The sequence below is a fragment of the Monodelphis domestica genome, chromosome 1 (genome assembly GCF_027887165.1).
Source record: "Monodelphis domestica isolate mMonDom1 chromosome 1, mMonDom1.pri, whole genome shotgun sequence".
Taxonomy (NCBI): domain Eukaryota; kingdom Metazoa; phylum Chordata; class Mammalia; order Didelphimorphia; family Didelphidae; genus Monodelphis; species Monodelphis domestica.
The window spans coordinates 592823297-592851164 of NC_077227.1; the positions used below are offsets into that span (position 1 = coordinate 592823297).

The window sequence follows — 27868 nt, forward strand, 5'->3', positions numbered from 1 at the left end:
GTTCTGGTGAGACAAAATCACTCGCTCAAGGGTATGTAGGTACTAAGTAGCAGAACCTGGATTCAAGCCCAGGTCCTCCAATTCCAAATCCAGGCCCTTGCCACAGGAGCATGCCACTGGTAGAAAATGGAATGAGAAAAATAAATGGAGAAGGGAAAGAAATAGAAAAGGAGAAGGGGAAAGAGAAAGGGGATAGGAGAAGGGAAAGAGACACTGGGAAGGAAGAAGGGAAATGGGAAGGAGCCTAGAAAGTATTTATTTTCTGTGAGTCCTACACTCCAAAACAAACTAATTGCCCAATAAATAGCCTGGGGGAAGAGGGAAAGAAGGAAGAAGGAAGGGAGGAGGAAACATTTAAGTATCTACTATGCACCAGATACTATGCTAAGAACTTTACAAATATCTCATTTCATCCTCACCACAACCCTGAGGGATAGGTGCTATTATTATTCATATTTACAGTTGAAAAAAATGAAGCAGATGGGTAAAATGATTTGCCTAGGGTCACAGAGATAGCAAATTCATGAAAATGGATTTGAATTCCAATCTTCCTGACTCTGGACCCATGGTTCCATCCACTGAACCACCTAGCTTCAGGAATAGCTAGAAAGGACTTAGACCTGAAGCAAGTGGCCAAGTTTCTAGTCTCTTCTCTAGTCACCTGAATAAACTTGGGCAGGTCATTTTGAACATTAGTTTCCCCATCTATATAATGGTGGTAATACCTCCAAATTTACATACCTCAAAAAGCTGTGTGTGGGTTAAATAAGATCATCCTTTAGGGAGAGACACACGTCAAACATTCTTATGATTTGTTGGTCTCTCTGCTTCAAGTCTGAGTAGCAATGAAGTCTCACCTAAGTAGATATTTCTTCTATTGTAGTTTCCCAGACCTGAATCTACTCACTCTAGCTTCTGAAACTATATAGTCAGGTATGAGTGACCCATGGAATAGTTGAAAGAACACTAGCCTTGGAAGTAAGAGAACTGAGTTCAAGCACTTGTTGTCTCAGATGTGGAGTCAGTCAACCTCAATTTTCTCATTTCTAAAATGAAGAGGTTGAACAAGATGACTCCTAACATCCCTTCTACCTTCATGACTCTAGAGAAAAATCAGCTCCCCATCATTTACCAGTGAAAATTTGGAAGTGCAGGGGTAAGGGAAGAAGTCCAAATCCAATGACTCACTCTGGGGAGATGTCAATGGAATTCCAAGTGAGAATCGGGGGCAAGATCTTCGTCTTTGGATAGAGGTAGTGGCTTCCTTTCCCTTTTTACATTATGAAGAAAATATCATTCAGGCTGGCTAGAAAGGAGGTGTTTGGAATTTCAACTGACCTAATCACCCATCCTCCCCATTTCCCACCCTCACTACCACCTAGCTCATGCACCAGTCAGTCTAAAAATTGTGTGAAAAATCTCAGGCTTCAGAGTCTGTAAAAATTCACAGGGAAAAACCTATCTGGTTTTTCAGTGCTGAATGTTCTCATTGTCTCAGGGGGATAGCTCTGAGAAAAGCTCTGATTGAAGGAGAAACTCTTCCCAATATCAGAATCTCTTCTTACTTACTGTTTCCTTTTCTAGCCCTGACAACAGCTTTGCTTGTCCTCATGGCCCTTCAGTCCCTATGCACATTCAGAATCAATCCTTCTTTGTCTGTTCAGCCTAGGCAGTTCCATTGGTTCAAGCATGGAGCTTATGGGGCCAGGTTTATTTGCTCCAATCAATAGCCACAGAATCATGGGATCAGAGAATTGAAAATTGTAAAGGACCTCAGCAGCCACCTAGTTTAACACATACAGGAAAGGAATCCCCACTATAACATACCCAATAAGTGGTTGTCCAGGCTGTGCTTGAAAACCTCTAAAGACAGGGAAGCTACCATGTCTTGAAGCAGCCCATTCCATTTTTGACAGCACAAATTATGGGGTAATTTTTCCTGACAGTAAGTCTAAATTTGTCTCCTTGAAAACTTCCACCCATTGTTCTGGATTGTGGGGAGCAATGGAAAGAGCACTAGGCCTATTATCAGAAAAACTTGAGTTCAAAACTAGCTTCAAACACTACTGGTTATGTGACCTTGGGAAAAAATCACTTAACTTCTGCCTGCCTCAGTTACCTCAACTGTTAAATGAAGATAACACCTATCTCTCCAGATTGTGATGACCAAACAAGATAACATTTGTAAAGTGCTTGGCACAGTGCCTGACACAGACTAAGCACTTAATAAATGCTTGTACCTATATGACAACCATCCAGATTCTTGAAAATAACTATCATATGTAAACCTCAAAATTTCTCAGACTTATGAATGTTGGAAATTTCCCCCATTGGGGAATCTTCTACTTAAAAAATTCCCTAGCAGATAGTGAGAATTCTACTTGAATGTAACGGCTCCTTGCCTTGGGAATATCCCTACTCCACCCTACTTAGGACTGCTTTAGGACAGAGAGCTCCTTGAGAACAATGAAAGTGCTTTGATCCATGCTTATGGAAGGGACAGGAAGTTCTTTGAGTCATGACTATTTTAGAATTGATACAATGGGATACTAAGTACCTATAAAGGTGGGGCAACTTGTAAACTACTTAGACCTAAAAGGTGAAAACTTACTCAGAGGTTTTCTCTTAATGAAATTAGTCAACACAGCAGCATTTTTTTTCTCTCTTACTAAAGAGATTAAAACTACTCAGCTGTGAATTCAAAATAGGCGGTCCTTTAGAAACATCTACAGTGATTGGTAGATGTAAGGACTTAGGGGAGGCGACATAGGAGATTTTGCCCTTAAAAATAAGAGCTCGGAGAAGAGCTGGTGCTGATTCTGAGGGAGCTCATTTTGAGAAGACTCATTCAGGGATCTCGATTTCTGACTTTCATCCTGAAGGAGAGTTTTTTGAGGAGCTCCTCTGAGGGGCTCTGTCCCTCTGGGGTAGGAGCTCTGGAAGCTCTTGAGAGAGACCCTTTGAAACAATCTCTGGCTGGAAGACTCTTTGAGGAAGGACACTGGCCTGGTGTCATTAGAATTCCTTACTTAGACAGATCTTATGGTGAGTTATAAAAAACTGACTGATTTCTCTTTTAAGACTCAGGTCTAGGCCATATTGGCTTGAGGCTCTTCATACTTATTCCTTTCTTACTCTCTCTTTCTTTGATTACTCATTGTATTGTTAATTAAAATCTCTATAAAAACCCAATTGACTTGGGTATTTGAATAATTGGGAATATTTCCCTGGCGACCACCTTATATTTGATTTTAAACCCAAGACACTGTAGTGAAACATATTTCTGCGGTCAAGTTTACTCACCCTCTCTTATATCTATCACAATTTATATCTTCCACTATTTTAATCACTACAGTTAAGACCTCAACCATTTTAAATCTCACACATATCCCCAAATCTTCTTTTCTGTTGGCTAAACATCCCCAATGCCTTCCACTGATACTCCTAAGTCAAGAACTTAAGGCCTTTCAGCATCCCAGCTGCCATCCTCAAGATACTCTCCAGCTTGTAAAGTAATTTCTTAAGCAGTGATGCCCAGAACTGAACCCAGTACAGCAGAGGGGGTCTGATGAGAAGAGAGTATAATAGAATGATCATCACCCAATTCCCAGAAATCATACCTCCTTTACTATAGCTCACTACTCCTTTAGCTTTCCTGGCTGCCACATCACACTTCTGACATATCGTTCAGATAGTCCACCAATATCCCAAGATTCTTTTCAGGTCAATTGCTATCTGTCCATACCTCTCCCAGATTATATTTGAGAAATTTATTTTTTGCACCTAAGAGCAAAATCTTACATTTATCCCCACTGAATTCCATCTATCTGCAAGTCTAATTAGCCTGCCATCTAGCCCTTTAAGTCACCAATAATAGTATTAAACAGCATAAGTCCTTGGGGTACTCCACTTGAGATGTACTGCCACATTGACACTGAAGCACTACTCTTCGAGTCTGGCCACACAAATTACTCTGAATTTTATCTGATTGTATTATCTCTTCATATTTTCCACAAAAATGTTATGACACATCAAAAGCTTTGCTAAAATCTAGGTAAATTATGGCTACAGTTTTCCTCATCTATAATTCTGTAAAAAAGAAAATTAGTTTAATCTGGAATAACTTATTCTTGATATTGCTATCTTAGAACTTTATAATCACTCTTTCCCTTTCCAAATGTTTATCAACTATTTCTTTAATGATCCTTTCTAGTATTTCCCCAAGAATCAAAGTCCAGCCCACTAGTCTATAGACTGTAGACTTGATTCTTCTCCCTCCTTTTAAAACAATGGATACATTTTGTCCTTCTCCAATCTTGAGATACTTCACCCATGATCTGTCAGATATCACTGACAATAGCTCAGGAATCATCTCTACCAATTCTTTTAGGATATGAGAATGTCATTCATCTGAGCCATTTAACTTAAATTCATCAAGGACAGATGATTTCTTGGTATTTCCCTCAGCTATCCACTTCCTATTAGTTGTTTTTGTTCTGTCGTTTACAGGACAAATATTATTTCCTTTTGCAGAGAAAACAGAAACAAAACAAGAATTGGGCAACTCTTACTTCTCTCTGTTGTCTGTTATCATTGTCCCATCCAACCAAAGCAAAAGTCCCATCCCTTCTTTGATCCTCCTTTTTTTTTCATTGAAAAAATGTCATTTAATTAATTAATTTAGAATATTTTTCCATGGTTACATGATTCGTGTTCTTCCCTCCACCCCACCCCCGCAGCCAACACTAGATTTTTATATGTATTTGATCCTCCTTTTTATCCCAATACAACTTTTTTTAAAAATCATTTTATCACCCATAGATTCCCTCAGCAGTCTCAGTTTATTCTGAGCTTTGGCATTCCCAATGCTATTTTCATAGGATTAGATCATATTCTTAAATTCATCTCCTACTACCTGGTCTTGATCTTCAGTATATTTATTCTTTGCTCGTAATCCAAGTTGGTTGGTGAAGTCCCTGTGCATTCACATTGATCTTTTCACACAAATTCCATTTTTCCTCCTTCTTAGAATTACTGGACTTTGCATAGTCAGAATTTGATTCTTGAGCAACAACCATCCCTTCCAACTTCCCTAAAGCATTTTAGTCTGAGGAATGCTACCTATTTTTTTCCCTATAATAACCCTTTGAAATCTGCTTTCTTCAATTCTATGGAACATTCTAACAATGCTCAAATTTCCTCTCCTTCACTATCATAAATTCCTAGAGGGACTGGGCGCTTCCCTTCCCCAGCCCAAGGCTATTATCCTTTCCATGAAAACAACCAATTCCTTCCTGATAGTGAGAATCAAGTGCAAAATATAATTTACCCTTGTTGGTTTTTCCAGTTCTTAAATGATGAAATTATCACTATTGTGAGTAGAGAAGTTACTAATTTGTTTCTGCTTTGAGGAGGAAAGGAGGGAGGGAGAGAGGAAGGGAGAGAAGAAAGGAGGAAGGAAGAGAGGGAGGGAAGGAGAGAGAGAGAGAGAGAGAGAGAGAGAGAGAGAGAGAGAGAGAGAGAGAGAGAGAGAGAGAGAGAGAGAGAGAGAGAGAGAGAGAGAGAGAGAGAGAGAGAGAGAGAGAGAGAGAGAGAGAGAGAGAGAGAGAGAGAGAGAGAGAGAGAGAGAGAGAGAGAGAGAGAGAGAGAGAGAGAGAGAGAACTCTAGCACATCTGAATAATTGTACCCATGTCCTTCACCATTATACAGGAAGTCCCAAATGTCTTAGTACTGTTTTAATCTTTAAAAAGCTTTCATAACTTTTGGAACACCCTATATTATGTCTCTGTGCTGAATTTATGATCTGTTTCCAAACTTCTCATCTATTGCCTCTTTCTGTCCAGGTGGTCTATGCCTGGAACAGATTAGGTTCTTTAAAATGCTTGTTGACCCATTACCTTGACAAAAAAACTTTTCACTCCACCCTTTAGTGAAATATTTTCTATCCTTTATCCCTCTTCTTGTTTCTGGGTTTCCACACGAGTGTAGCCTCTTAATAAACAATGCTACCCTATTCTCCATCACCACTTGTTATTTCTGTTTTCTTTTTAAATAAGGGACACTCATCCTGAGCCAGAGACCAGTTGTGAATTTCTTCCCAATTAATCGTCTCAATGGTATCTATGAGATTAAATCTGCCCCCCTTACATTAGGACCTTTATTTCTTCTTGTTTGATGCTTCTGCTTTGAACATAAGCATGAAGACCCTCCTACCCATGGGTTTTCCTACTAGTTCCTTTCTTGGATTTTCTTTCCAATGGATGTCTCAGATAAAATTCTTTTTTTTTTACTATTCTTGATATAGTATCTAATTTTGTGGATATATGCAGGCAGTCTTTTCACATCCCTAACCTCTTTAATTTAAGCCTTTTTTGCTATTATTTTTACAAGGCATCTGGCAAATACATTTTTACCATCTTTGTTAGGCATTCTCTATCTCTCACCAGAAATTTGTCAGTCCTATACTGTGAGCAAAGATTCAAATCTCACTCTCAGATACCATCTTATTATATTAGCTGTTCACTTGCAGAATTAATTTTTCTCTTCTGCAATTTTTGCCTTTAATGGGTATCTGTTTTAGGTTCTATTTGTACCCACATGAATCACCAAAAGCACATCGTTATCATCTGTTTTGATAAGTCTCAGAAGGTTCTCTGTTATGTCTTGGATACACAGTCCAGAAAAATAATAGACCTCTCTATTATTGTTTCTGGTCAACAAATAGCTACTTCAGTAACACTGAGCAAGGAGCTACTAACTTTGTGGTAACAATGTTATTCAGTCTTTTCAGTTGTGTCCATGTCTTTGTGGTCCCATTCAGAGTTTTCTTGGCTGGGATATGGGAGTGGCTAGTCCTTTCCTTCTTCAGTTTATTTTACACTGAGGCCAACAGGGTTAAATGACTTACCCAGGGTCACACAACTAGTAAGTATCAGAGGCCAAATTTTAACTCAGGTATTCCTGACTCCAGGCCCACTGCTCTATCCAATATGACACCTAGCTGCCACACAAAATTACCAACTAGTACAACTATACTCTTCCTCCTCTATATTTTAGTATATAACTTACAATCTGATAGCTAGCATTTAGCTAGTTTATAGAGTGCTTTATAAACTGCTCTTCAAACATCTCCTTTTATCCTCACAACAACTCTGGGGTCGGATGTGGGAAATAGGTTTTATTATCCCCATTTTACAGATGAAGAAACTGAAGCTGGCCAATATTAAGTTACTTACCTAGGATCACACAGCTAGGAAATGCCTGAGGCTAGATTTGAACTCAAACCTGACTCCAGGACCAGTGCTCTACCTACTCAAGTCCCCTGAGTCACCTACCTATCTCTAATGATAGTGAGTAGTTCTATCAAATAATTTCAATAATAATAATTTCAAATATCAAATAATTCCCGGAAGAACAAGCAATTTCTTCCTCCTCAGGATTTCTTTTCTTTCTTCTTCAGGAAGAACTTAAAACATCTTTCTAAACTCTAATTGTACAAATGCCCTTCTCCTTCCATTTCTCCTCTATATATAACACTTTCCCATTCTCCATCATCCAGACAAGAGTCAAGTCTCCCATCCTCCCTTTCTGGTTCTTCTCCCATTGAAGTCTTGCATCTGTTTCCTTTAGAAATCCTTCATTCCCGGGGAAGCTGGGTATCTCAGTGGTTTGAGAGCCAGGCCTAGAGATGGGAGGTCCTAGGTTCAAATTTGACCTCAGACACTTCCCTGCTGTGTGACCCTGGGCAAGTCACTTGACCCCCATTGCCTATCCCTTACCACTCTTCTGCCTTGGAGCAAATACACAGTATTGACTCCAAGACAGAAAGTAAGGGTTTAAAAAAAATCCTTCATTCCCCCTAACAACCTAGAATATGGAGAAGCATTCTTTAGTTCCTTCAATCTTTTCCTCCAGAAAACAGATCAATCTACCCTTGAATCCCAGATGATAGCACTCAGCTAAAGCAGAAATAGAAACATTGCACACTGGAAACCAGTCATTGCCCAATTTCCCCTACCGTTCATAATAGTTGAGATTTTCAGGTTTGTTTTTTGAAATTACTTGTGGATGTTTACACACTTACTCTAAATTAAATATTTTCTGAAATCAATTATTACTTCTTAATAACTTGACAACTCTGAATTCCAATCTTAGTCCCAGGCACTTACCCATCAGCCTTGCACAAATCTATTTCAACAACTTACCCCTCTTACCTACTCATTCAATTTGCTCAACCCAGTGCTTATCTTTTTGTAACTTGCCTTGCCAACTATCTTCCTCTTACCCTTTTAGAATTTATCTCTTCAAGTTCTACTTTCCCTAGTCTTCCTCTTAATCCTCTTTTTTTCTTTTATATCCTCCATGCTTGTTTTTGACCCTGCTTCTCTTACAGCCAAGAAGTAGTATCTAGAACAAAATCTGGACCTGGAAATCATTTTTCAAAATTTCCTCAACTTTTTCCAAATTTTTCCAAATTCTCCTTCCCAAATTTAACCTCTAACTTAATTGCTAGTCCAAAATATTCCAAACTAATTCCAAACTATGTAATTTAATTTTCTTCATTCATCTTAAGTCCTCTTATTTTCAAAGCCCTTCACAACCTAACTCTTTCCCCTCTTTCTAGCTTTCTTACACGTTATTCCCCACCTTGGCCATGTACTCCAGTGATAACGGCCTCCTACCTATATCACAAATAAAATTCTCCATCTCTTGACTGCAGAAATTTTCTCTGATTGTCTCCCATACCTAGAATGCTCCCTCTCCTTAACTCCACCTACTGATTTCCCTGACTTCCTTTAAGTCCCAAATAAAATCCCATCTCTTACAGGAAGTCTTTTTCACCCCCTCTTAGTGCCTTCCCTCTGTTATTATTTCCTATTTATCCTGTCTCTAACTTGGTTTGTAAATATTTGCTTCCATGTTCTCCCCCAATTCAATTGTTAGTTCCCTGAAAGCAAGGACTGTCTTTTGTCTCTTTATGTATCCCCAGTACTTAGAAACACAGTGCCTGGCACATAGTCAGCACTTAATAAATGTTTATTGATTTCAGACTTCTACAGACAATGGAAGTAGAATACTCCTTCCAAGTATAGACAAATCTCATCCCTAAACCAAGCTGGTCATCACCTAGAGATAATATAGTGGCTAGCCTGCCACTTGGAGTCAGGAAAGTCTGGGAGGGCCGGCAGCTAGGGGACCCTGTATTATTGAATCTCTCTCTCAATTTCCTCATCTATAAAACTGGGAGTAGCAAAAGTAACTACTTCAGAAGGTGTTGCTGTGAGGATTAAATGAGGCAATATACACAAAGCACTTTGCAAACCTTAAAGTACTTCATAAATGTCAGCTAGCAATAATAGTAATAATACAAGGAGATGCAGGATTAGAAAAAAAGTGTGTAGGTGGTTCAAAACAACCCTATCTTCACTGCTGCAAAAACAACTCCCAATGTTTGCCTGAGTGAAGGCATGTGAGTAGCATGCTCTTTACATATGAATGGCTCACATTACATTATTAATTTCTTTTCAGGAAGCCTGGAAAAAAAGACAGATGAAATTAATCCCATCTCCCACATTACAGGAAAAGGAAACATACATTTGTTTCCATCCCTTCCTCCTGTGTCTGAATTATACATCCCATTATCAAACCCCAGAATGGAAGAAAAGCAGCATTTGAGATTGTTTCTTCCCCTCTGCAGAACCTGCCAGCCTTCTTTCTTAGACCAGGATGGCTTTTGCCACAAAAGTGGAAAGACAGAGATACAGTATGGACTAGATCGGAATCAATCTGAGACTATTGATATGACCAAAATGGAGAAAAGCTATACATATATCCTGCACCTTTAGAAATCTAAATGGGGTTTGTAATCATAGTAGCCAATGAGAGGCACTTGGTATTTGGAGACTCAGAAGAGATAAGCAATGTTTTGCTCCTCATTCTTTCAACCTATTGTTTCCTCCATAAGTTACTAGAGGAAACAGAACAAGGTTTCAGCCCTAAGAAAGCTCTAAGACACTGTGTAGGAATTTCATTTGGGGTTCTAAGGAGACCAGGGGAACAAGGAGGAAGCCAGGATAGGAATGAAGGGTCAAGAACAGAGCTACCAAGAACAGGATCTCCAAAAATCTAGCCAAATTTCATTTTCCACAGAAAAAAATGGAGGGAGGGGAGTATTATTTCAATAATGCAAATTTACAATCAATACCTCTGGGAGGAGTCAAGATGATGGCTTCATAGCAGCAAAATCCAAAACTGCTCTATCCTTCCATACCAATCTTTAAAAAATGCTTGAAAAAGACAGGAATTCAAATCCAACAACAAGATGGAGCCATGGGGCTCTCCCACTGAACACAGCTTGAAAAGAGAGAGTTAATTTTCACAGGATAAGGGGGAACCAAAAGCAAAACTGCACATAGAGGATCGCTGGCCAACTTCTCCAACACCTTCCATGGTGGGTTCTACAGTTGGGCATAGACTAATTTTGGAATCCTGGGACAGGAGCTACACTAGCAAAAGAGCACCTCAGACCTACCCTTGAAGTCCGAGGCCCTGGAACCAGCCCACAATGAAATCTAGAAGTCCACTGAGCTGGACCCTTTCAAGGCTGCATTGAAGACTTAGCCCCAGGGTAAATTAGCTCACCCTGCCTAATCCTTCAAACCAGAAGAGCAGAGATAGAATCAGCAAGCAGCTTGCAGAATTCCCAGTTCACAAGCAAAATAAAAGGCTATGAAAATGAGGGGGGGGGGGGGGAAGAAAAAATATGTAACCCTTGAAAAAAGAGCAAAGAACATAAACAACAGAGGATGATAATTGTGATAGAGGCAAGCCAGAAAGAGAGAACTTCAGGCTTGCAAACCAAGGCTGGGAACCTGATCTGTGCCTTGGTTTGCAAGTCATAAGTTCTCTCTTTCTGGCTTGCCTCTATCACATAAGATCCAAGCAACTATAAGGAAAACTTTTTTTAAGGGGGAATTGGTCTCATACTCTGGAAGAACTCAAAAAGAAATTCAAAAATCAAATAAGATAAGTTGAAGAAATATGGGGAAAAGAAATTAAATACAAAATGAAAAAAAAACAGCTTAAAAAGCAAAAATGGTCAACTGAAAAAAGAGGCAAAAAAAAATCCAATGAAGAAAAGAGTGTCATGAAAAGTAGAATGGACCAAATGGAAAGGGGGGGATCAAAAGGTCATGGAAGAAATTCTTTAGAAATTAGAAAGTAATAAAAATTAGAGTTAGGCAAATAGAAGCTAATGACTTGATGAGACATCAAGAAACAAAAATAGAAGAAAATATGAAATATTTAGTTGAATAATATAAATTTACCTCAGTGACCCACACAACACTCAGAACTCTTCACCCCTTTTTTCTATCTGAACATACTACCATCATCCAAGGCACAGCTCAAGTTCTACCATCTCGATTTTCCAGATGCCATTGGTCCACTGAGGGCAGGGATCATTCCCTTTTTTATATTAGTATCCCTGAAACGCCCAGCATAGATCTTGATACGTAGAAGGTGCTTCATAAATACATAGAGATTATTCTCTCCTTTGAGATGCCACAATACTTTGTAATCAAATGATACAACATAGTAATGATTGAAATTCTCAGTCAGTATTTCTTCATTTTAAAATTATTTATTAATTGCTAGGTCAAGATATCCTATCTTGGTCAGTTGATTCTCTACAAAATCTAACAGGATGTGGGAAAAAAGACTTTCCCTCCTCTGCCACAGGTTAAGATACCACTTGTGAGCTCATCACTCAATCCTTCCCCTGGATATCCCAAGTCATCTCTGGTAAATAGCCACTGAGGAGGTGGACTTGGAGACCTCAACTCTTCCCTTATTACTTCATCACGAAAGGGAAGTGTCTTTGCTTAACCCAGAAGATGCCAACATATTCAATCAGGTGAAGTCCATCATGGTGGCTAGAACTTACTGATTTCCCTTAATGAGGGTTCACCATGGCTGCCCTTAATCCTTTTCTCCTCAATAAAAACAAAAGATCTCTCCCAATTTTCATAACCTGGGGGGGAAACTGGAAGTCTGGCCGTTTGAACCAAATTCCAACCCAAATAGGGGAGGGGGTGGCTAAAGGAAAAATATTTTATATAATATCACAATTCTATCAATTTCCACAGCAACAATAAAATCTAACATGATTTGCATTCTTCTCTGATTGTTTCACCTATATATGCCTTCTCTCCATGCCTTATAGGTAAACTCCTTCAAAAAGGAGAAAACTGCTTCTTTCTTCCTTCTTTTGCACCCCTCAAAATCCTTCTGGAAGCCCAGTCCAGGACAAACATTTTTTACTTACTGGTGGGCTGATTGATTGATAGGAATGAAATATGCATCCCCAAAGGTTTCCTCAACACCAGCTAATCTGTGCCAGTCAGGGGTGATAAAGCACATTTTGCTTTAGCTTCCCTGGTATAAGCATATTGTCCATCACTTTTGGCTTCTATGCTCAGGCTCCACAAAAGCTAGAAACCTCCTAAATTTTAGCATGACATACTGGAGATCTCTCTTTCCTTCAATGTAGTCAACTCTCCATTTAACTGTATTGCCTCACTAGTCCACAGCTTTAATCCCAACTCTTCCTAAATCTTGTCCATGCTCTCTCTCCCTTGAGTATCATTAGTCCCAGTTATTGGTTAGGAGGATTCGAGGGGTAAGTGTAGAAGTTGAGGAGAAGAAACTTTACTTATGAATGAAACATCTAAGGAATGGAAAATGTTTTCCTAAGAACTCTCAAAGAAAGAGGATAAGCCATCTGTAGGAGAAAAGTTAAATAAAAGGCCAGTAGCTGGGAAGAAGGCAGTATGTTACAGAGTGGTGCTCAAGTCCCCTCTAACTGGCTTGCTGATGATGGTTGAAATTGGGGGAAGGGGGGGGGCTAGGTGGTACAGTGGATAGAGAGTCAGGCTTAGCTAAAGAAAGGAGGTCCTGGGTTCAAATTTGACCTCAGAGACTTCCCAGCTGTGTGACCCTGGGCAAGTCACTTAACCCCAGTTGCCTAATCTTCTACTTTGGAACCAATATTTAGTATCAATTCAAAGGCAGAAGATAAGAGTTTAAATTTTTTTCCACAATCAGCAAAGGCTATAAATAAATGCTTGAATTATCATTTTGTTGATTGTCTAAGCTTAAAGAAATAATGGAGAAAATGGAAAATGTTAGCTGATTAAACTCAAAAGTTTAATTTGCCAAGCCTGGAGTCAGGAAGATTCATATTCCTAGGTTCAAACACACACACACACACACTCACACCTTGTTGTTAAACATGTACCAATACACCCTTTAATAGAAAATATCACTGCCTAGGACTCCAGGTCAAAACTAAGTCCCCAAAATAAACAGAGCAGTTTGTCTGGGGGGAAAATATGGAGTTTTCAGGGGACTACAAGTTCTGCATAAGTCAGTGGCATAATATGGCCATCTTGTACTCCATAAAGCCAGGCAGAGCTTCCAGGGGAACAATGCGATGATTGAGAATCCTGCTGTAGAAACATCTGGAATCCTATGCTCAGCTAGGCACCAGTTGAGGAGGGAAGTTGCTAAGCTGGAGAGTTACCAGAATGGCCGAGGGACTCAAGTCTGTCATGTATGAAGATTTTTTTTAGGAACTGGGAGTGTTTAGCCTGGAGAAGACAAAACTCAGGGCAGGGAGCAGAAAAAAAGTTACTTTAATATACTTGAAAAAACCTGTCATGTAGAATGGTGCCTATCACACAGTAAGGTGCTTTACAATTTTTTGAGAGAATTTAAAAATCAGAATCCCTGAAAGTCACAAACAAAAAAAGGGTTTAAACATCATATTTCAGGAAATTATAAAAGCTATCTTAGAATCTGAGGGTAGAAGAAAAATTAGAAGAATCTACTAGTTACCTCCTAAAAGAAACCCCAAAATACAAATGTTTCTTGAATTGAATTGAAGTTAGGTGAATTGAATTAATTCAATTGATGAAGGGTACTTCTTTTGCAATCTAGAAACTATGGGAGAAAGGAAAAATTCAGGCTTGATGAAAGGAAAGAATGTCTAACAATTAAAGTTATCTAAAAGTGGAATTTGGGCAGCAAGATGTTGAAGTGTATAGAGTGCTAGGCCTGGGATCAGGAAGACCCATCTTCATGAGTTCAAATCTGACCTCACTTTTATTAACTGTGTGACTCTAGGCAAGGCACTTAAATTCTGTCTCAGGTCTTCTTCTGTAAGAAGAAAATGGCAAACCACTCCAGTATCTCTGCCCCAAAGAGTCAAACACAACAAAAGACTGAACAACAAAAAAGTGGAATCAGTTCCCTCTAATTCAAAGTCTTCGAGCAAAGACTGGATGGCCAAATGATGGGCATGTAACAGTGGGGCATCTCTTCTATGACACTGCCACCATCCTGGTGCAGGCCCTCATCACTTCATGCCTGGATTATTGCAATAACCTGCTGGTGAGTCCTCTTGCTTCAAGTGTCTCCTCCCCACTCCAATCCACCCTCAACGCAACCATCAAATTAACCTTCCTAAAGGGCAGACTTATCCATGTTTCTTCCTACTCCTTCAATAAACTCCTGTGGTCCCCTAATACCTCCAGGATTAAATATAAAAACCCTCTGTTTGGCATTCAAAGTCTTTCATAATATGATTAACACCTTGCTAGCTTCCTAGTCTTCTGATACCTTACTTTATCCATGTATTCTTCAATCTAGTCACACTGGCCTCCTTGCTGTCTCTTGCACAGGATACTCCATCTCCTGATTCCAAGTATTTTTTCCTGGCTATCCCTATGCCTGGAATGGTCGCCCTTCTTAACTCTATCTTCTGGTTTTCTTGGCTTCCTTCAAGTTCCAGCTAAAATCTCACCTTCTATCAGAAACCTATCTGAGTCTCCTTTAACTTTAGGGCTTCTCTCTGTTGGTAATCCCCAATTTACCATATATGTATGTGTGTATATTATGTATATATTCATACACATGCATACATATATGTTTATATGTGTATACATATACTTACATTTATACATAGCATTCATTTATATATATATATTTCATATATATTTACCATATAGAGGTTATATATTGTCAAATATAGATACATGGATCAATGGATCGATGGATGGAAGGATGAGTGGGTGAATGGATGGATGAGTGGATGAGTAGATGGATGGAAAGATAAGAAAGAGAGAGAGAGAGAGAGAGAGAGAGAGAGAGAGAGAGAGATTTTGTTTGTGCATAGCTACTTCTTCTCCATTAGACGTTCCTTGAGAGCAAGGATTGTCACTTGCCTCTCTTTGTATCCCCAGCACTTAGCATATTCTCTAGCATATATAGTAGGTGCTTAATAAATGGCTTTTGATTGACTGGCTGACTGGCTGACAGACTGACTAGATAACTGCTCCAGTTCCTTTCACTTCTGACATTCTGTTGTTCTTCTGTGAGTTCTAGCTCCTGCTCTGTCGGTCTCTCTGGGGTTCCTCCTCTGTCAAACAACACTATAACGTTGCTCACTTATAAGCTCCTTTAGGGAAGTTTTATCTTTATATTCCTAGCACTTAGCACAGAGCCTTGAATATAGTAAGTGCTTCATAAACACTGAATAGAATATCTGCCCTTAGCTCCCTCACAGGGTTACCATTAGAATCAAATGAAATCATAGAAATGAAAGTGTTTTCTAAAAAATAAAGAGGACTATGCAAATGTGAAACAATATTATATTATAACTCTGCTCAAGGATGACATTTAAGTAGGGGGCTGCTGCCTATCAGTACTAAGTAAAAGTAGAAGAATAGCTTCTCTTGGGGTCAGTTTTAGGTATGAAGGGAACCTTGGCCTGCCTTGAAGATAGGAGGTCTGTCATCCCTATAGAGGAAACATCTCCTGCTTCCTCACCACCTAGCCAGGACCAAAGAGTCTGGGGGCACAATTCCATGAACCAAGAAGATCCAGTGCCCACCATCAAATGCATTTCTCATTTGATTCTTCTCAGGAGGAGGAAAGAAGAGAAGATTTCCACAGGCAATATGCTATGAGCCGGCAGGGAGTCCCCAACTAAGCAACTCCCTTCTTCCTCACATCACTGTTCTCTTCCATGACAGAAATATCTTATCAGTACTAGAACCTCAGGAAGGAACATTCTACTCAGTGAAGACTGATGAAAAAACAAGACCTGAAAAGAGAACAGAATGGATAGGCAGGGTGAAAAGAGAAGCTGAAGCCTTCTGTTCATTCATTCTCACTATCCGTGGCTCCAAGGCAAGCTGGAAAGATAAATGATGGCGCTTAGAGAAACACCAGCTCTGTGTCACCATGGGTCACTGGGTTGTTAGGATGTCTCTCCACCCACCCTTAGACATGATAAAGTCTACCATATTGGATGCCTTCTGTCAGTATCAGAGACTGAGTAGTGTCTGTTTCCTTAGAGGTACGTGACAAGTTCCAGGCCCAAGTAGGATGCAAGGCTGCTGTGCAAACACTCATGGCCTCAGTTCTGTTAGACAGCATTCTCCAAGGCAAATGTTATTCTTTTCATAATACATGACATGCCAGCTGGTAATCTCTGCACAATCTCTGAGCCAGATGTCACTCTTCACCACAATGGCACCATGAGTTAGTCGGTTTCTTGGATGTAGTTCTAGCTGCCAAGAATAGACCTTTCCTGGAACGGCCCCATGGTTTCTCAGATTTCTGCCTTTTAATGCCTCCACAAAAGAGAGAAAGAGAACTAGTGTGTGATTCAAGCAACACACACACAGAGAGAGAGAGAGAGAGAGAGAGAGAGAGAGAGACAGAGACAGAGACAGAGACAGAGACAGAGACAGAGACAGAGACAGAGACAGAGACAGAGACAGAGACAGAGAGAGAGAAAGTCTATCTCAGCATAGACTAGCTGCTCCCAGCTCAAGGCAGCAGGTGCATACATATGTCCAAAAAACTAGCCTTCTCTTTGGGTTTGCTTCCTAAGTAGCAGTGGCCAATTCTGCAAGAAAGAAAGGGCATTGACAGAAGAGATGAAAAAGGAAACTGGACCTCAACATAACTCCAAACAGGAAATATGCATCGGGGAATGAAGGGGAAGGGATGTAACAGTTGGATTTTCAGAAAACTAATCCTTTGGCCCCACCTGTCTCCTTTTTTCCCCCATTCTATCTCCTCCCTCTCCAGAATTCACACACATTGTGTGTTTTCCCTCCTACAGTAAGCAACTCAAGCAGGCATAGGATAGGTTTCAAAACTCTGCTATAGTCACCTTTTAGAGCTCTCTGTCTTTGTCTCTTTCTGAGTCTGTGACTGTGTCTGTGTATCTGTCTGTCTGCCTCTCTATCTCATAAACCAGCATCAGGCATAAAGGCCAAGATGACAGCCTAGAAACACACACACACACACACACACACACACACACACACACACACACACCATTTCGGGAACGGTATTTAGCCCTGTTCTTAAGAAGCCAGAGATTTAAAACAGTGACAAAAACCACAAAATCTCAGACCTAGAAGAGACCACTGGGGCCATCTAGTCCAACCTGTATCTGAAGAGGCATCTAGGAAGTCATCCAGCCTCTACTGGAAGGAGAAATTTTCACCTCCTGGAGCATTCCATTCCACTCACAGATGTGTCTAATCACTGGGAAACTTCTCTTTATTCCAAATAGAAGTCTTCCTCTAAAATTTCTGCCCATTGCTCCTGGATGAAGAGTGGGAATCATAACACCATGAAACTAGCAGACTTTTAACCACTCAACCCAAATTGACAAGGAACTTCCCATGTTACTTTTAGTCCCCAAAACCTGGACAGAGAAAAGGGAGCCCAATGGCAATAAATAAGATGCCCACCCTCTCATCAAGCTCTCATTTATAAGCATCTCCCCTCTTCAAGATACTTTTTAAAGGATCCCAGTCTAGCAAAATGCAGAAAAATCTTAAAGTGAGATTTCTCCCAAAAGAACCCTAAGAAGTTCCACAATTAGCCCAAGTTAGAAATGTTCTCCGAGCACCTTTGTGGCTTAAAGGCCTTGGGCACCTGGAAATTCAGAAATCCTCAGTTATTCCCCAGATTTCCATCTACTCCTCCCAGAGAGAGAGAGACAAAACAAGAGAAATTCTCCTTTAGGCCCCTGACTCAGAATCCAGACATGATCTGACCCAAATGCACTCATTCACATTCATGCTCAGAGCTCTGGGAGCAGGTGGAGCCCTTACCCCAACGGGAGCCTTCTTTTCCCTAGAAGAGACTCAGAATTTAGTGAGCCAGATATACAGAATCAAACTGAGTTTCTCATCACGATCTTCAATCGAGATATCCCCATTTGGGGGCCCTGGGCAGAAGCCTCCTGCATCTGGGTTCAGCGCAAGCAAAACCAGCTTTTCCACTTGTCTTCGTATTCCTGCTCCTTCCCATACACAAAGGCATGCCTGGGGCTCTGAGATCTCAAGCGTATGCTTGCCCTACACACCAAACTCACTCACTAGCCCCTGCTTCCACTCCGTTTCAATCACTCTGACCACAAGGCCCACCGTCCTTCGGAATTCTCAGGTGCCAGCTAGCCGTGCTTCTCACACACCAGCATCCCCTTGAAGAACTGGGCCACAATTATTGCAGGCAGCTGTGTTCTAGGTGTCTGGGATGTAGGACCAAATCCTCCCTTGCCCACACCTCCTACTCCGGCCTAGGACATAAGTCTAGTGGGCTCCCAGTTGGGAGTAGAGAGCAGCCATCTCTGAGGTCTTCTGTGGAGGAGAGGGTCATCCAAGGCTGTATTTCAGCCAGGAGTTCCATTTCCCCCCCTTTTTCTTTCTGTAGACTATCTAACCTAGATCTATAGTCATTCGTGCTCTTTAGTCTAGCACTATTGAAGAACAAAATGCAGGATAGCTGAGAGAGGAACTGCCCCCAACCCCAGCACCCCCAAAAGCAGCTTCAGCTAGCCAAAAAACTGCCATGTGGTTCACAGCCTCCTTAGTCAATAAGGAGTCAGAGCAGTAAACTCTATAAGTCCTATGGGCAGCCCAAACTGCTGCCTAGTACAAACAAGCAAGGTGTGCAAATATTTTGTGCCTAGAAAAAAGATCTCTCAAGAAAGCCCAGATTATTCCATATAGGTTTCACAGATGATTTATAAAAGTCCAGGAAAGGTAGGAGATGAGGGGGGAATTTCTCTAATAGAAGTTCCTTGGAATGGTTCCAGGAGCACAAAGGATGCCTGAATGGAATCAATGTTCCATGGCACCAGGAATGGGCAAAGTGGAGTTCACTGATGGGGCTGCTCTGCCTCACCTTCCCTGGCCTTCCATTCACCTCTAAGCCCTTAGACTCACCTGTTCAGACTGCCTATTGCCTCCTGCTTCATGGGTCCAGATACTAACACCATAAGAAGGGGGAATATTTACCTTTTGACCAGAGTTGTAAATGGGCTCTCTATGCCCAGGGCAAGTACCAGAAATTGTACACAAGATGGAAAAGGGAGGTACATAGCACTGTGAGACAGAAACACACATCTAAGACACAAGCAGACCCCAGAAAGAGGCTTCCCTGAAGAGGAAGCAGAGCAGGATGGGAATGCCACTTCAGCATACGACCTGGTAGTTTCCCATTTTAACTAGTTATTCTTGCTAATTAAATGCTAAGTTTTCAGTTTTCTTTCTCATACTACTGAAGGCCTACAAGTACAATTAGCACCTTTTAAATGCAATGCCCCCGAAATTCATCACCCTAGGTCAAATCCCTAATTGCCTTGCCCTAGGTATACCTTTGCCTCTAACACTGTTTTCCCTAGAAGGGAAGTACTATTGAGTCTGTTCTTCTTTCTGTGGATTCTCCTTCATGAGTGCAATTTTCTGTCCAAATTCACAGAAGTGAAAAGAGCAAACATCAAATCAAATCAACTTGGCATATCCATTCCTACATCACCTTCATTTCATAGTTCAGTTATAAGAATACTCAGGAATAAAAGCTACATTCAGAGATTATTGCAAATTCTGTGGGGGCCAGACTGGCCTTCAATGACCTAAGGATACAAGGGCAAGAGGAGATTCTCTAGCCCCCCTACCAGATGAGACTCTGTGTTTGTCCTACATGAGCTCTTCCCAAAGTCAGACCATGCACCAGCCATGCTAATCTACCAAGAGAAGGAGGCAAAGTCCCCATTCTTTCCTACCCACTTGTCTTTACTGTTGTTACATCACCAAGCTGGATTGTGGTAGATGATTTCAACCAGTTTGGGCCCAAGGGAATCGCCTCTCTACTAAGGAAGGCCAAGAGATACATAACATCTCTTGGTTACAAGTCTTTAATTCCTATCCTTTCCCAATCCTTTTCCTCCATTACTCACCTACCTTTCCATTTCCTCCTATGCTTCTACTGGCCCTCCTTCCCACTTTTAGGGAGTATCACAAGTAGGAATCCAGGAGGAGGAAGCCATGGCAAAAGACGATGATCCCGGATGACCAGAAGCAATTGTTAGGGCATGGGTCCGAGCATGAGCAGACCCACAAGGTGCAACTGCACTAGGACACACAGCAGCAATAAAGCTAGGTGGGATGCAAGCTCATCTGAAGTTCCTTGGCTCTAACAGCCCTGTCTTCTCCTCCTCCCCTCCCACCATGAGCACACATGTGCATGCGTGTCTCCACAATCCAACTATCAGCTCTACAGAGAGGAATGGCTGTTTCCTGACTTAGGGCACTGCCTTTGAACATGATGCCATTTGGCTCTCCCAAAACAGGGGGACCTGCATCTGTGCAATCGCCTCCATTGCTCCCACCATTCCCTCACCTATGTTCCAAACCTATTATTACCCAGTAAGAGGAGAAAAGAATTAAACGTATGCATCATTTGATTTTAATTGAAGGACTGTTCTATTTCATTGAACTGCTAAGTAAGCTGAACAAGAGATTGTGTTTACATAAGCAAACCCCGAGTCACTATAGACTTGCTGTCACATTAAGTCAATACTTATGAAGGCTCTCTATTTAATTATTCAGTGAGGATTGACTTATTATTGTGTTAAGAGTGTGGTTAGCCTTGAGCGAGGTAGCCAGCCAGCTGAAAGATTTCTTTCAACTTTCTCTGAATGCTGATATGGTCTCTGCCAGTGGTTCGAGGTTGCTTTGCTTTTCTTCTCTGTCTCAGAGAAATGTTTTTCAGGTCTGATACCCTTGGGTGGGGGTGGCAGGTACTTGTGGAGGCAGCAAGAGCAGGTGGACAGGGAGAGAGAAACTAATCAGGTCAGATTCCACCAGCATCTGAAGGTTCTTGAAATTCTCCAGCCTCCCCTGTCATGTACCCCACTATCATCGGTGGGCTGTGTGCGAAGGTTCATTTCCTGGGATTTTTTTCCTGGGCCTTGTGGTTTTCAGGCTTTATTTTGTTCATGGTTTCTGACTCAGTGTCAAAGGGAGCTTTTCCAATCTACATTCCCTTCCTGTCCCATTAAAAGTTTCTTTGTCTTCCTCGTCTAGTCAAAAGCCACATAATGTGGCTGATCAGGACATGAATGTCGGGAGGGGAGTGTGTTAGAGGGGAGGCAAGGGTCGAATGGAAAGGTTCTGATGTCTGCTCAATTCCTGAGAAGGAAGGAAGGAAGGAAGGAAGGAAGGAAGGAAGGAAGGAAGGAAGGAAGGAAGGAAGGAAGGAAGGAAGGAAGGAAAAGAAAGAAAGAAAGAAAGAAAGAAAGAAAGAAAGAAAGAAAGAAAGAAAGAAAGAAAGAAAGAAAGAAAGAAAGAAAGAAAGAAAGAAAGAAAGAAAGAAAGAAAGAAAGAAAGAAAGAAAGAAAGAAAGAAAGAAAGAAGGAAGGAAGGAAGGAAGGAAGGAAGGAAGGAAGGAAGGAAGGAAGGAAGGAAGGAAGGAAGGAAAGAAAGAAAGAAAGAAAGAAAGAAAGAAAGAAAGAAAGAAAGAAAGAAAGAAAGAAAGAAAGAAAGAAAGAAAGAAAGAAAGAAAGAAAGAAAGAAAGAAAGAAAGAAAGAAAGAAGAACAGCAAAATATGGCTAACACTCAGAAGGGCCAGAATTCAGATTTAAGAATATCTGAAAGAACAAAGCCAAGTCAATTGGTTATTTGGTGCATTTGTTTTATCCATAAGGCATAAAAAATAGAGATAGGATGAAAATTATTATTTCAAAGGAAAACTGTAACAAAATGTTGGCCTGGTCCCTCTAGTAGTAAAAGCTGGGTTTAATCCAATGACCTTTCAGGTAGCAGCTGGGGTCAGTCGTTGCTTGCATTAGGACTTTGGCAGAAAATCTGTTAAATGCCCCTGGACTAGAAGCAAATAGTAGCCAGAAGGAAGGCAGGCAAGCCTAGCCCAGCAACCCCTCCAGAAAAGAGCTGCCAACAGGCACAACAGCAACAACAACAAAATAAACATCTCATCATAGCAGTTAGCAAAAAGAGTGTCAGACAATTAAGGATCTCAGTAGAAGCAATTAGGGAAGACAAGGAGACTATTCCAGTAACCTGTGGAAAATTGCACCATTTGGGTTTCTGCCAGTGCCAGGCAATAACTATATGTGCGCAAAATCCAGGCTGGGCTCCCTAGAACAAGAACAGGGAAGGGAGCTAAAGGAAATGCTTCTCTAAATTCCTAAGGATCAAGGAGGATAAAGCATTCCCTTAAAGAATGGGAGGAATGCTGAAAAGGGAAAACAAGAAAGGAAAGAGAATCCAAAGAAGCAAAGGAGAATCCCAACCTGGGTCAAGAGGCTAGACCTTCAAAGACAGAAGAGGCTTCTTACACTGCTTAATGAAACTGCTGGGTGGTGCAGTAGGTATCAATCTGGGCCTAGAGTCCTAGAGTCAAGAAGATGGCCAGTTCTAATTTGCTCTCAGACACTTAGCAGCTGCGTGACCCTGTGCAAGTCTTTTTTTAAAAAAACTCTTATCATTTGTCTTAGTATTAATTATTTTTTAAGCTGTAAATCAGTTTATTTTTATACTTCAAAATATTTCCCCATCCATTTACATTTGAATTCAAAAGGCATTTTCAAATCATTTTAAGACATCCTCCATTACATTGAAATGTAATAGTTCAGTATACCATTTTCCCCTAAATGAGTATCATATTTTGTCATACTTCCACTAATAAATTAGAATAAATGTTATACATTTGCATATTTTTCTTTATTAAGTCATTGTATTAAATATAGCTTTCTTGTGACTATGTTTACAAAGTTAATCATTTTTAACAGTAAATTATCTTCCTAATGGATAAATATGCTTTATGAATGTTTTGTTATAACTTTTACAACTGTATAACTTTTTTTATAAGTTTTTTTAAAGTTTTTAAAGTTTTTTTTTAAACTCATACACATAAATGATTTTTCACTTGTTTATTTGGGTTTTGGTTTGTGAGTTTTGATTTTATAGATTATTCCCTTACAAAAATGTACAATATGGAAATAGGTTTTGCATGATAATACATTTATAACCCAGATCAAAGTGTTTGCCCGCTCTAGGAAAGGGGAGAGATTAGAGGGATGGACACAATTTAGAACATATAACTTTAGAAAACTTATGTGGAAATGTGTTATTACATGTAATTGGTAGAAAAATAAATAAAATTTTTAAATACAATAGCTGCTTCCAACTGAAAAAATATATATGTATAAAGAGATTTTGGTGGCATGAGCAGGAATACTGTTGAGGTACCTAATTTTCCAAAGAATTTTGAAGACCTAGATCAAAATCATATATTCTTTGATCTTTCCAATTTAAAAGCATAAAATGATCAATCCTAATTATGCTTTGTAAATAAAATAATCTGTGAATAAAATTTACATCTGCCTTGATACTTGTGATAATTTTTCATATTCTGTATGATTTCCAATTAATTAGATTTCTCCTGGATATTTGTAAACTATTTGAAATACATGGAAAATTAGAAAAATGTCACAGAATTTGTTCCCTTAGTATTAATTCTAAGACAGAAGAGCATCAAGGGATAGAACAGGGTTAAGTGACTTGCCCAGGGTCATACAGCTAGGAAGTTTCTAAGGCCATATTTGAATCCAAGTCCTCCTGACTCCGGGCTACTCAGCTGCCTCCTATGCAAGTCTTTTATTTTCTGTCTGCCTCTGTTTCCTTATCTGTAAGCTGGATATAATAATATCATCTCTCTCACAGGATTGCCATAAAGAATTTAAAGTGCTTAGCAGAATGTTTAGTACATATTAAGGGCTATATAGTATAATTATTCTGGAAATAACAATAGCACCTACCTCTCAATGTTGTGAAGATCAAACAAGATAATTGTAAAGTGCTTGGCATATATCTAGCACATAGGCATTCTGTAAATGTTAGCTCTTATTACAGTCCAGAGAATGATGATGAGAAACCACACAGTAGGTATTTACTGCATTGAGTACCAAAAGGAGAAAAAATCATGGATGTTGATGGACTTTCCAAAGGGTACCAAAGAAACCAGATGGGTGGTGCTGGTCAATGCAAAAAGAAATAGGAGGTGTATGCCACTACCCACCCAATCAGGAGAGGGAAATAGCTAAATTCAGAAAAACAGATCCCAAACTGAGATGAGACGACAGGGGACTTTGACCATTTTGATATATGCTAAAACTCTCTGCTAAGAGCACAAAATAAATAAAGGACTGATTAGTTTCTATAAGAATAATATCAGTATGAGCTAAAAAACCAGCATGAACTGAAGTTTACAATGAATGCTGAGGATAACAAAAAGAGCATTTTCATTCCTTAAACTATGCTAGGAGCAAGGACAAGATCAAAGAAGGAACAGCACCACTGTTTGGGGTGGACTGGATGATGCTGATAGGCACCTGAGACAACAGAGAAAAGGCTTCAGAACTTCTTAGATTTCATTTTTTTCTCTACCAAGGAGAATAATCATCAGACCAGAAAGTCTAAACAAAAAATGGCTCCCAAGTCATTGACAACCAAAATAAATGGTAAGATGGAAAGATATCTAGTTATCGCCAATGAGTCCAAGAACCAACGATGTCTTATAGAATTTCAGATATGATTACTGAGCTGTTTTAGTGATCCATGGGTAGAAAAAAATATGGAGAATGGGAGAAATTCTATAGGACAAAAAGCATTCAGATACAGTCCTGATTTATAAAAACTGGAAGGTGAATTCAAAGCATAGGATGATATTCTTGACTGGCAAAATTCTAGAATATACTATTCAAGAGATTTTTGTGAGCACTTAGGAAGCAAAGCAATAATCACTAGGATGGGTTCTTAGGTTCATCATAGAACCAGAATTCAAATCTACCCTCAAGTATTTACTAGATGTGTCACTTAATATCCATTTACCTCAGCTTTCCTCAACTGTCAAATGGGAGTAATAACAGCACCTACTTCCTAGGGTTGTTGTAAGAGTCAAATGAACTAATATTTATTAAAGTGCTTAGCTGTAAGTACTTAAAAAGTGCTTGTTTTAGGAGCATCTAGAGAGCACAAGCCTGGAAGACCTGGCTTCAAATCTAATCTCAGGCACTTCTTAGCTGTGTAACCCTGGGCAGGTCACAACCCCAGATGCCTAGCCTTACCACTCTTCTGCCTTAAGATGGTTCTAAGACAGAAGGTAAGAATTTAAATAAATAAATGCTTGTTTCCTTCCTTCCATCAAGAATATGTAATATCAAAGTCTTTCCCTTTTGTCCAGTGATACTAGACTTCTAGATCAGAGAAGTACCATAGACTTTGTATAACTAGACTTCAGTGAAGTCCTTCAAAATTAATATCTTCATGGACAAGATATAGAGATATAAACTAAGCAGACTGGGAACTAATTAAATAGCCAGTCTCAAAGAGTGCTGACTAATTGGTTAATTTCAGTGTAGAGGGAGGTTTCCAGTAGAGTGCCAAATGGCTCTGACCTTAAACTCATTTGGTTCAACATTTTTTCCCCAATGATTTAGATGAAGGCAGAAATGGCCCAAATCAAATTTGTGAATGACATGAAATTGGGAAAGATCACATTTAAACAGAAAAGATCTTGCCAGTGTAGAACTATGGGCCAAATCTAATAAGATGAAATACAACACAGATAAACACCAAGTCACATATATGTTTAGATTTTTTTAATCTACTGCTTAAACAGAGGTTGGAGGACACAAAGCTTTGCAATAGTTCATGTGACAAAAAAAGGGGGGATTTCATGGCCCGTATTCTCAACAGGAATCAGCAGTGTGATCAAGTGGCCACAGAAGCCAATGCTCTCTCAAACTGAATTAATGGAAATATAGTGTCCTAGGTAAAGGAGGATTGGTTCAGCCATAGGTTGAGTGCTGTGCTCAGCTCCTGGTTCATGTTTTCAGAAGGATACTAGCCAGTCCAAGCATAAGTACTAGGGGAAGGACACCAATGTAGGAAAAAAAACTTCTAACGATTAGAGTGATCTCAGACTTGTACAGGCTGCTTTGAGAGGTAGTGAGTTCCCTGTCACTAGAAATTTGGTGGAGACTGATTTGCTGGAAATCTTCCAGAGAAAATTCCCACCTAAGAACAGGTTAGAATAGAAAACATCTAACACTCCTTTTAACTGTGAGATTCTATGACTACACTCTCAGGTTAAATCATTTCATTTTAAAATGCCAATATAGGAAAAGCCTGAGAGAAAGATAGTCACCTCTTTCAACAAGTCCCACTGCATTCAGGGCTCACTCTTTGTTCTTCTAACCTCACTCCCACTCTCCATAGATATCTACCAACACTGATTTTTCTTCTAAAAGAATTCCCCCCTCAGGTTCTTTCTTTAAAATGTTTTGTCAATGTTCTTTTGCTTTTTTTTAAGCCCTTACCTTCTGTCTTATAATCAATACTGCATATTGGTTCCAAGACAGAAGAGCAGTAAGAGCTAGGCAATGGGGGTTAAGTGACTTGCCCAGGGTCACACAGCTAGGAAGGGTCCTAGGTCACATTTGAACCCAGGATCTCCCTTCTCCAGGTCTGGTGCTCAATTCACTGAGTCACCTAGCTGCCCCCTCCTTCAATATCCTTTAACACACACACACACACACACACACACACACACACACTCCCATTGTAATAAATAAAATAAACTCTGGTTCTTAATTTCCATAGAGTTTATTAATATTTACCTGAACAGGAGAAGACAGAGAGATAGAGAGAAAAGGTCTAATTTTATCCTGCCATGTGGTCAGTTTCACAATAGACCCCTTAGCAACCTTCCTTTGACTGCACATGGGAGAGAATAGAGAGTCCCCACTTCCTAGATTACACACACACACACACACACACACACACACACACACACACACACACACACACTTCATTTTCATCGTTTACACCCAGATCAATTTCCCAATCATTTCTGGGTCAAGTGCCTAGGTCACTGTCCGGTGACCAAAGTCCACTGATGTGGCATAGCTCCAGCAGTGCCCAGACACAGGTAGGACTCCAGTGTGTGATCAAATGCCAGTGCTTCTCCTTGCCATACCCAAATGAAACTCTCCTTTGTAATAAATTTGTTGTTTGTCAGTTATGTCCAACTCTTTGGCTAGAAGGAATTACTAGAACTCCTTAAATATCACTAAATTCTTAGGGGGGTGGGGGGGAGGGAATCTAATGGGTCAGATGGGCAAAGGGCAAGTATCTATTCACAGAATCTCAGTAGAAGGAATCTCTGAGCTCAACCGCTCCAGTAGAGGTATCCAGCCTGGGATCCCCTCCATAAGTCCCTGAGACATTGGTCATCCAAACTTCACTGAAAAGAACAGAAGAACCCATGACCTAAGACATAAAACTGTACTTCTGGAAGTCTTTAATTCAGAAATTCTTATCCTGAGGTTCATAAACTTGGTTTAAAAAAATACACATATTTTGAAAACTATATTTGAATAAGCTCTGTTTCCTTTGCAATCTTCTGTGTCT

The 27868-nt window shown here is 40.1% G+C and overlaps 1 protein-coding gene across 1 annotated transcript in view; it reads right to left on the reverse strand.

Moving 5' to 3' along the window:
* The window catches only part of GFRA2 (GDNF family receptor alpha 2), a gene marked incomplete at its 5' end in the record, with an annotated part of 79624 nt that overhangs the window by 21011 nt on the left and 30745 nt on the right, over nt 1-27868 (reverse strand). The window lies entirely within an intron of this gene.